The sequence below is a fragment of the Bidens hawaiensis genome, unplaced genomic scaffold (genome assembly GCF_021521415.1).
Source record: "Bidens hawaiensis isolate Kalapana, Puna unplaced genomic scaffold, B.hawaiensis_p1.1 tig00021515_1, whole genome shotgun sequence".
Classification (NCBI taxonomy): Eukaryota; Viridiplantae; Streptophyta; class Magnoliopsida; order Asterales; family Asteraceae; genus Bidens; species Bidens hawaiensis.
In genome coordinates, this window is record NW_027493348.1 from 133204 (window position 1) to 142157 (window position 8954).

Below are 8954 nucleotides of genomic sequence, written 5' to 3' on the forward strand. Positions count from 1 at the left end.
CCTTCATCCTCGGATATTATTAGGGTCCTGTGCTCTTCATCCTCGGATATTATTAGGGTCCGGTGCCCTTCATCCTCGGATATTATTAGGGTCTGGTACCCTTCATCCTAGGATATTATTAGGGTCCGGCACCCTTTCTTCCATACCTTTTTAACATACTTTTCTATATACATAATAGTAAGTTTCATACATACATCATTCATTCTTCATCTTACAACATACATATAACATCAACCATTTCCTGGCAAGACATGCAATTCCGAAGATCGTTCATGTATCGACAAGAAACCATTCATACATTTCACATAATACATATATGGCATACACTTATCACTTAGGATAAGTGTATTAACTAATCACATCGAGTATGCACACAACCCCGAAAACATAACAAGGAATGGGGCTAGAAACTCACCTGAAGTCGGTTACGTTCACCGTTAATAGTTATTCCTTTCTTCAGTTGGGCACGGCTAACTGTATAACAATTACTCGTATCAATTATCTATCACTAGCCATATCACGTTTCTATTCTAATTATAACCCTCAACGGACGGGGGTCCGGGGGCAGCTCCCCTGGCAGCGGGGTCTAGGGGCGGCAGCCCCTAGCAGGGTCCAAGGGGCAGAGCCCCTGGCTGGGGTCGAGCTGCCAGGTCAGCTTGGAAAAGTTTTATTTCCATTAACTGTCATAACACATTTTCCATTAAGATTTTTGAATCATTAATTAATTTGCTAACTCAAAAGTTCAAGGGCCTAATTGTAATTAATTCATTCTTTTATAAGTCCGGGGACTGTTATGTCATTTTATCAAAGTTCTAATTTGTTATTCAGTTCTTAACGAATGGGAGTTCATAGCGAATTAACTATTATAACGAATCTGGCTTTGTAACGAATTAGACCTCATAACGAACTGGTCCTTATGACGAATTGGACCTTATAACGAACTGGTCCTTATGACGAATTGGACCTTAAAATGAACTGGTCCTTAACGAACTGGTCATCATAACGAGTTGGACCTTAACGAACTGGGGTTAGTTCGTTCTTCTTTCGTTAACGAATCAATTCACGAATCAAGTCTAGTTCGTTAGATATCCGCTAACGAATTACTTGTTAATTCGTTAGTTTTCCATAGCGAATTAGGATTAGGTCAGGGAATGTCAGAACATTCCCTGACACCTCCTTACCTCGTATTAACTTTTCCGGCGCCGCCATTGCCGGAAAACCGCGAACACGTCGGAAAAACGAGTTTTAGCTCGTTTTTCACCGTTTTTCGTCCCGTTCGATCCAGATCTAAGCTAAGGCGACCACTAAGCTCATAATAGGTTCGGTTTATACCCGATTCCACCCGGATCTCGTGACTTAAACGGTTTAACGGTGTCGGCTCGTTGTTTCGTGACTATATCTAACAGGTTAAGCTTATACAATATTAAACTATCATTACCTCGGGTCAGTGCTCAGTTTCCTTCTTGGTTTCGGCTAGAGAAAAGGGAAGAACTAGAGAGAGAGATCTTAAGTGTGTGTTTTGGGTGGTGTATGGAATATGTGTAGAATGGAGAATTAGATGGTGATTAAGCTTTATGTATTTATGGATCATCGGCTTAAGCCCATGGTCTTTCCTTCTTTCTTTATATACCCAAGTCTATAACCCATATTCATTTAACCCAACACTAGCCCAACTCGTATTCTATTTATCTAAACTGATAACGACCCATTATAAATAGACGAAATTTATATTATTCTTATAACCAAAAGTAGGATGTTACATAATCCCATAGATAAAACTTAGTCCCAAACTCCCAAAGTAACTTATATTCTATGATGGCACACCCCAAACTCCCAAAGTAACTTATAGCTAACCTATATTTTATTGTAGTTAAAATATACAGCCCGCCCGGCCGGCCTGGCCCATCTCATACATCTTTTCTAAGACCAGTTCATGTGATAAAGAAAAACCACTATTAGGCTCATAAGTTGCTTTGATGATTTTACACCGTAACTTATAGCTCATTTTCCTTAACCAAAACTACTTTCATAGTTTGTTTCATCTTCGTTATTATAATCTTTCACAAAGCTTCCAATGTACAAACGTCTTTTTATGAGTTAAAACCTCATTCAATGTAATAACTATATTTTTGTCCTCTTTAAAACCCTAAAATATATCCTATGAATACTCAAACCAAAAGTTGTTAAGATCAAAGATGGAAGAACAACCTTCTTCTAGCTAATGGTATATGTGATGTATGTAAGTATTTGATAAGTCAAAAACACCTTAGAATGTTACCAAAGACTTTGTGGATCAAATGTTTAATAACATTTAACAACACTTGCACTATCCTTCACTTGGGTGATCAAAACCGAACCGATATCCCTTTCTTTATAAGTTCACAGATTTAGCAATGGTGTTATAGACTTGGATTGCCAACTTGTAAGCCATGTCACAATGGAAATCCAAAACGGACCAATTTGAAATATTAGATCTAGCCACATTGAAATATAATCATTTGATTCAGTAATGGGAAGTCTTCCCTGCAAGCTAAAACTCTAAGAACTTGCCCCATATGGTCTTGGACAGTTTTGATGAAGTGCGGAAAGCAAGTTGTGTAACTTCCACAACTAGCTACCATAGAGTGATATATTTGTACAATGCGCTTATCAACAACATGTATCTTGATGTAACTTCACAATTAGCTAACCATAATGATATATATATTGAGTTTTGGCATGTAATTGCAACAACCCGGTCACCCTTAAAACCGTATAACTTAAACAAGACCCATTAACCTATTTATCTAAACATATCAGTCAAACATGTTAGCGAGTTGTAATTAAGTTGTAAACATAAATGAGTTGCAAGGTTAGCAAGTCAACTTGCTTAATTATGAAATTTTTTAGGGTTGACAAATATGTTAAACATGTCAACCCAAACATGAATGTTTTAATAACAAATAAATATACAATCCAAAACCTAACTATATTATTAGTTTAATATTTTTTACAGTTATCATCAATACATTACTTTTGACCATCATTATGCATCAACTAAATATATCTTTTAAGGATTCAATTCCACCATAAGTTAATCCCAGAACATTACCACAGCAATCACACCAATCCCTAACATTACAGCTAACAACTTATGGTGGGGAGTGTCTACAGCCGCGGGTTTCCTTGCTTGATAACCTCGTAACAGATGGTTAATCGATACGTACACAAACACCCCACAAGCTATTCCCATTGATATAGCAAATATCCAATCCGCAACACAACCCTCTTTGGTGTCATCGATTATGATTCCGATTCCCACCCCAATCGGGCTTGAGATCCCGAAAGCAAAAACATACGCTGCACACGATAAAAAGGCACGGTCTGGAATCATCCTTAAAAGAGCAATGACCATTGCAGCTGCTGCGAAGATCTTGTGAATAAATATGGTCCACAGGGCTTTCCAGGCATCTGATTGGGAGTCTGCAATTCCGATATCGATACCTTCAAACACTGAGTGGAAACACAATGCAACTATTAGCAGCATGCTGTCCACGAGCGAAGAAACTGATGATATTGCGGTCTTTGAATTGCTCGTTTCGTCTCTTCCATGCCTGTTGCGCCCTGTAATCAACAACCTATGTATTATTATGTTGCTTCTTGAGAAAGTATGGGTTAATTGTTTAGCAAGCAATATATATAGTAAAAAGTTCTTTTGATTTCTAGGTAACTTTAGGAGACAATGTCTATGCTTTATAGGTGGTCTTTGAGCCATGAGAATGGTAGTAGACTAAGAAAAAGAAGGTCCAATAAGTTTGCAATCAAGGTACTCACTCGTGTACATTTTATTTATTTATTTATTTATTAATATTTAGTTAGCATATAGCATGTCGCCTTATTAAGAAATTGCGCTCATTAATTGTTTTTCTAAATTTAATGATACAATTTTATTGATATAAAGTTTATTAAATTAAAGTTATTTTTAAAAACATACTTTATTTTTGAAATTTAACTTGGGTTTCGATATAAATTACATCGGAGTTTTAGAAAAAACTAAACAAATCTTTTCATTTTGATAAAGATATATAATATTAACAAACACAACTTAAAAGAAAAAATAACTAAATTATATATGGAATAAAAAACAGAAAACTAGGGTTTGGATCTAATAAACGATTTTTATCGTGCGAAATGTGCGGAATAAAAGGAGGCAAAGACGGAATTACCCTGAATAGCGTAATTATACTAAATACATATACGACTAGCGTAATTACAATGATGCTATAGTTTTACAACTATCGTAATATATATTACACTACATGTATAACTATAACATAATATTTATCATGCTAGTTCTAAAACTACAAAGTAATAACGCTAGTAATATTTGTGTTGTAACGTAATTACACTTTTACAAGAATGCACCGTGTGATTTTTGCTTAGTTTTTGTACGATATGATTGGTTTGTGCAATATCCAACCCAAATAAATAAGCTTCAACTTATTTCCAGAGTCTAGAGTACGTAGCGGACTAGCCCAAAGTACAATCCAAATATGTATAAAATAAAAGGAACATATAAACACTTATGAGTCTTCCAAACCACCTAGAACTAACTTATATATTCCTATAGTAACTTTCTATGAATGCAAGTGAAGGAACCAACCTCGATTCTCTATATCGAAATTACCCTGCTTTCCATAAACATACGAAATGACACTATCAGCAAACATAGTAAGCAAATAGCCTGCACAAGCCAACATAAACGCAAAAGGGTATTCAACACTTGTCAACTCTTCAAACGTTTCATGAGAATCGCTCAGGAAATGCATCATCGCGGTTCCAAGAAACACGCCACCAGCGAACTGGGTGCCGAGGACCAAGAACTCCTCATTCCATTTAAAGAAATACGGAGACACACCGCCTACAAAAGTCCCAATAAATATTATTACAAAACAACAAATCTTCACTAGAATCAAAGATTTTGCCTGAGGTTCGGTTTTTGGTTGGTGGTGGTGTTATCATCATCATCATCGTCGTGATCACCACCATCGCCATGAGCAGAGGTGGAGATTACGAGCAAGAGGACAAGAGAGATGAATAAAAGGTAACGGAACATGTTGGGTTTGAGTACAATGAAGGAGTTAGACAAGGTTTAATTGGTTTATGAACAAAAAATATCGATAGTAGTGGAGGTGTTTAATATATGAACCACATAAACTTGGTTAGCATTTAAAATGGTTGTTACATGTGACAATGATGGGCATGTTATAGGTGGACTGGATCTTGATAACGAGAACATAAATGGTGTGATCGATGATTCAGTCGTGGGTTATTTAATTTCTCCGGTCACTTAATTACCTGGCCTATAGGAATTAGCAAGCTGACTCGTCTTTTGTAAATTTTCACAAAACATTGTTAAAGGATACATAGTATCTTGACTCCATTATGAAAATGAAATGTCTAAAAATCCACACCGTAAAGATTATGGACTCAGATAGCAACTCGATAGAGAACACCATTTTGTTTCAGATCAACTTTTTTTTTGTAGTTTCGTGCCCACATGAAAACCCGTCACGGGCTTAAAGCCTCATGACACTAGCTTATGGTCAAGGGTGGCTCAACGTTTTTGAAGGCATAAAACAAACTAAAATGCTAAGACCTTTTCAAACTATCGAACTTTATTTGACATTATACAAAATCTAACTATAAATAATACATAACACCAGTGTTTTGAAACCGTTTTCTAAAAACCCGGCCAGGTTTTGCGGGTGGAGGTATGTTGGATATTATGGTCGGTTCAGGTCAAGTCAACGCGGACCGAACCGAATTGACCCGGTAAGAGTTACACCGAGATTAACGAACTCCGAGCCTACTTAATCTTAAATGGGCCAGACATGAATAATCGAGATTGTTAGTGGACTAGGCTTTAAGTTGATGGCTGGGCCAAAAGCCCAATGAGTTTGAGATTAGGTTTAACCCTAATCTAATATAAACAAATCATTGTTTATTATCATCTTAATCCATCATTAGCAAAAACCCTAGCCACCCTAACCTGCTGCCGGCGCCGGCCGTAATTCCGGTCACCGGAAAACCGCCGCCACCTCCGCCAGCCTCTACACCTCGCCGGAACACCACCATAGCCATAGTTATTGCCCGTGTTGTTGTTTCCGGCCACCGTCACTGCTCTATTTGCCACTGTAGCCGCCGTAGGCCGCTGCCGTTCGTTGCCGTGACCAACTGTTGCCGCCGGAGCTGCTACGCCGCCGCCACCTGCCGCGCCGCCGTCCTCTGCCGCCATACCAGTTACCGGATTGTTCGTGTCAACCTCTAGCAACGTTCATTAGATCTCGGTGTTTCACTCGGTTTCGATAACCGAGGTATAAACTATCAAACTAGATCTATGGTTGATTTATTTATTATCATGCTCGTATAGTTGTAACCGGATCCGAGTTCGGGTTTCCGGTTTGATTTAATAATTTGTTTTCCGCTGCGTTTTATAATACGTTTTTATATATAAATTATTAATATTGATTAATAATTACTTAAACGAAATAATTAACTAAAACGGGTTAAAAAGTTTGACCGTTTTCGTTCCGAACCACCGTTGAAACCCAACAGTGGTATCAGAGCCGCGGTTACAACGTACGAGTCGATTCCGGTTCGTTTAAACCGGATCTACATCTCAAACTTTAAATCGTTTAAAGTTTGTAGATCTAGATTAGTTTTCGGGTAATTTTAGATTTGGTCAAAATTTTTGTTTATTTTATTTGACCAAGTCAAAACGACCCGAAATTTATTTATTTTGAATATGTAAATCCGGCCCCGACCTATGTTTGTTTGGTTGTGTTTAGATCTTGAGTTTGTTTTTGGCCATATAGATGGTTCAAAATTGTAATCGGTTATTATTTTATTTTTCGGTTTTCTTTTTGGCCATATTGGATGGTTCAAATTTGTAATAGGGCAAATTGTTGTTAGTTTATAAATTTGTATAAAAGAAGATGCGATGATAACCGAGGACGAGCTCAAGGATTTCTTGGAGTTAGTGGGAATTCAGACAAGATGACGGGATGCACCTTGAAGTCCATCCTTGTGGTTGTTTTGTGTTGTGAACCCCTTGACCCGATCGGTCTCCCTAATTGGCTCTAGCGAGACCGATCACCTTTTGGCCATAAGGATTTACATATTATTATTTGCTATTTTGGTTGCTTGATTTGTTTATAATAGGATTATATTATCACCAATTTAATACCAAATAAAATTGGAAAATAAACATTTTTTAATTAACCATTTATGTTTTGCAAATTAAAAGCGTTTTGATTTCCAAAACTAATAACTTAATAGTTTTCTATTAACTTAAAATTGGTTAGTTATATTACGAAAAACTTAGTTTTAATAGGTTATTTAAAACTAAGTGTCCTGAGAGATGAAAGAGTTCATCAATTCGTCCCGATAATAAATACAGTAAAATTTGACTTTTACTCTATTTGGTAATTTTAAAATTAATCCCAATTTAAAACCAATAGTTTATGCCAATTCTACTACAAGTCACACTTGAGGCATAATGCGAAATTTCGAGTGTTTGGAGCTACAGCACCGCACTTGTTTTCTAGCCTATCCCATCAAGGTGAAAGCGTTTCGTTGACACACCCGACCCTTTCACACGTCATTATACTAGGACAACTATTACTTTACCCTCATGTTACGTGCTAAAGCTGTCTGGAGACTTAAAGTGGGCAAGATGAGGCTAAACGTATCCATACAGACAATCGTTGTCTCTATAGACCTCATAACCGAGAGTTGTGCTCTATTCACAATTGACAATCGTTGTCAATCTGCCTAACCACTTATTAATGTTGTGTGCTATAGCTGCCTTTAATAACTGGAAGCCAGATTCTCATACTATTATTTCATTAATGTTATTGGTCATTAATAATGGGATTACAACATCGAAAATACTACATAAATTTAATTTTGCTTTATTAATCAGATGTCTTCAAATGAAAATTCACCCTACGCCCTTAAGTCTATCCTTGAGATGGAGAAACTAAACGGTACCAACTTCATCGAATGGCACCGCAACTTAAGACTCGTTCTTACTATGACAAAGCGCCTGTATGTTCTCGATGGACCTGTTCCAAACGAGCCTTAAAACAACACAGCCGCTGCTCGAAAAGCTCTTGACAAGCATAGGGATGAATCGACTGAGGTCTCCTGTATTATGCTAGCCACCATGACTTCTGAGCTTGCTAAAGGCTTAGAAGACTTCGGTGCCTATGAGATGCTGGAACAACTCAAAGGCATGTTCCAGAAACAAGCCCGTCAGGAGCGGTTCGATACCATGAAACAACTCATAAGTTGCAAGATGGCAGAAGGGTCTCCCGTCAATGCACATGTTCTTAAGATGAAGGGGCACATCGAATAGCTCTAGGAACTTGATTATCCCATGCTTGATGAGATGGCATCGGATTTCATCCTCAACTCTCTCCCCAGCTCTTACGACTAGTTCATAATGAATTTCAACATGAATGGCTGGGTAAAGACAGTGCCGGAGCTGCACAACATGCTCAAAACGGCTGAGATGAACATTCCTTCTAGGACCAATCAAGTTCTGATGATCCGATCTGCTGGTGTAAAGAAGCCCAAACCCAAGAATCAAGGTTATATGGGAAAAGGCAAGAAGAAAGTTGTTGTTGCTGCCAAATCTGCCACCAACACTAACAAGAAAGTGCAACAAGTGCTTCAAGTGCAAAGGCACCACCGCCGCCTCCTGAGGAGCGCCAGTGCTTCAAGTGCAACAAGATGGGGCACTGGATGCGTAACTGCCCCGAACATCTAGCTGAGCTAGCGAAGAGGAAGGCCAATGGTGAAGATTCTTCTTGAGGTATTTCCATATACGTTATTGAAATTTTCACTGTCTTTAGCAACACATGGGTATTTGATACCGGATGTGGTTTCCACATTGTTAATATCTTGCA

At 37.8% G+C, this 8954-nt stretch overlaps 1 pseudogene across 1 annotated transcript; it reads right to left on the bottom strand.

Moving 5' to 3' along the window:
• Window positions 1-3037: 3037 nt before the first annotated feature.
• LOC143563754 (zinc transporter 11-like) lies at window positions 3038-5228 on the bottom strand (annotated as a pseudogene). Its single transcript, XR_013140721.1, has 2 exons — window positions 4643-5228; window positions 3038-3603 (listed from the first exon to the last, which is right to left on the bottom strand). The product of XR_013140721.1 is annotated as a zinc transporter 11-like (transcript).
• Between the last annotated feature and the right edge of the window lie 3726 nt (window positions 5229-8954).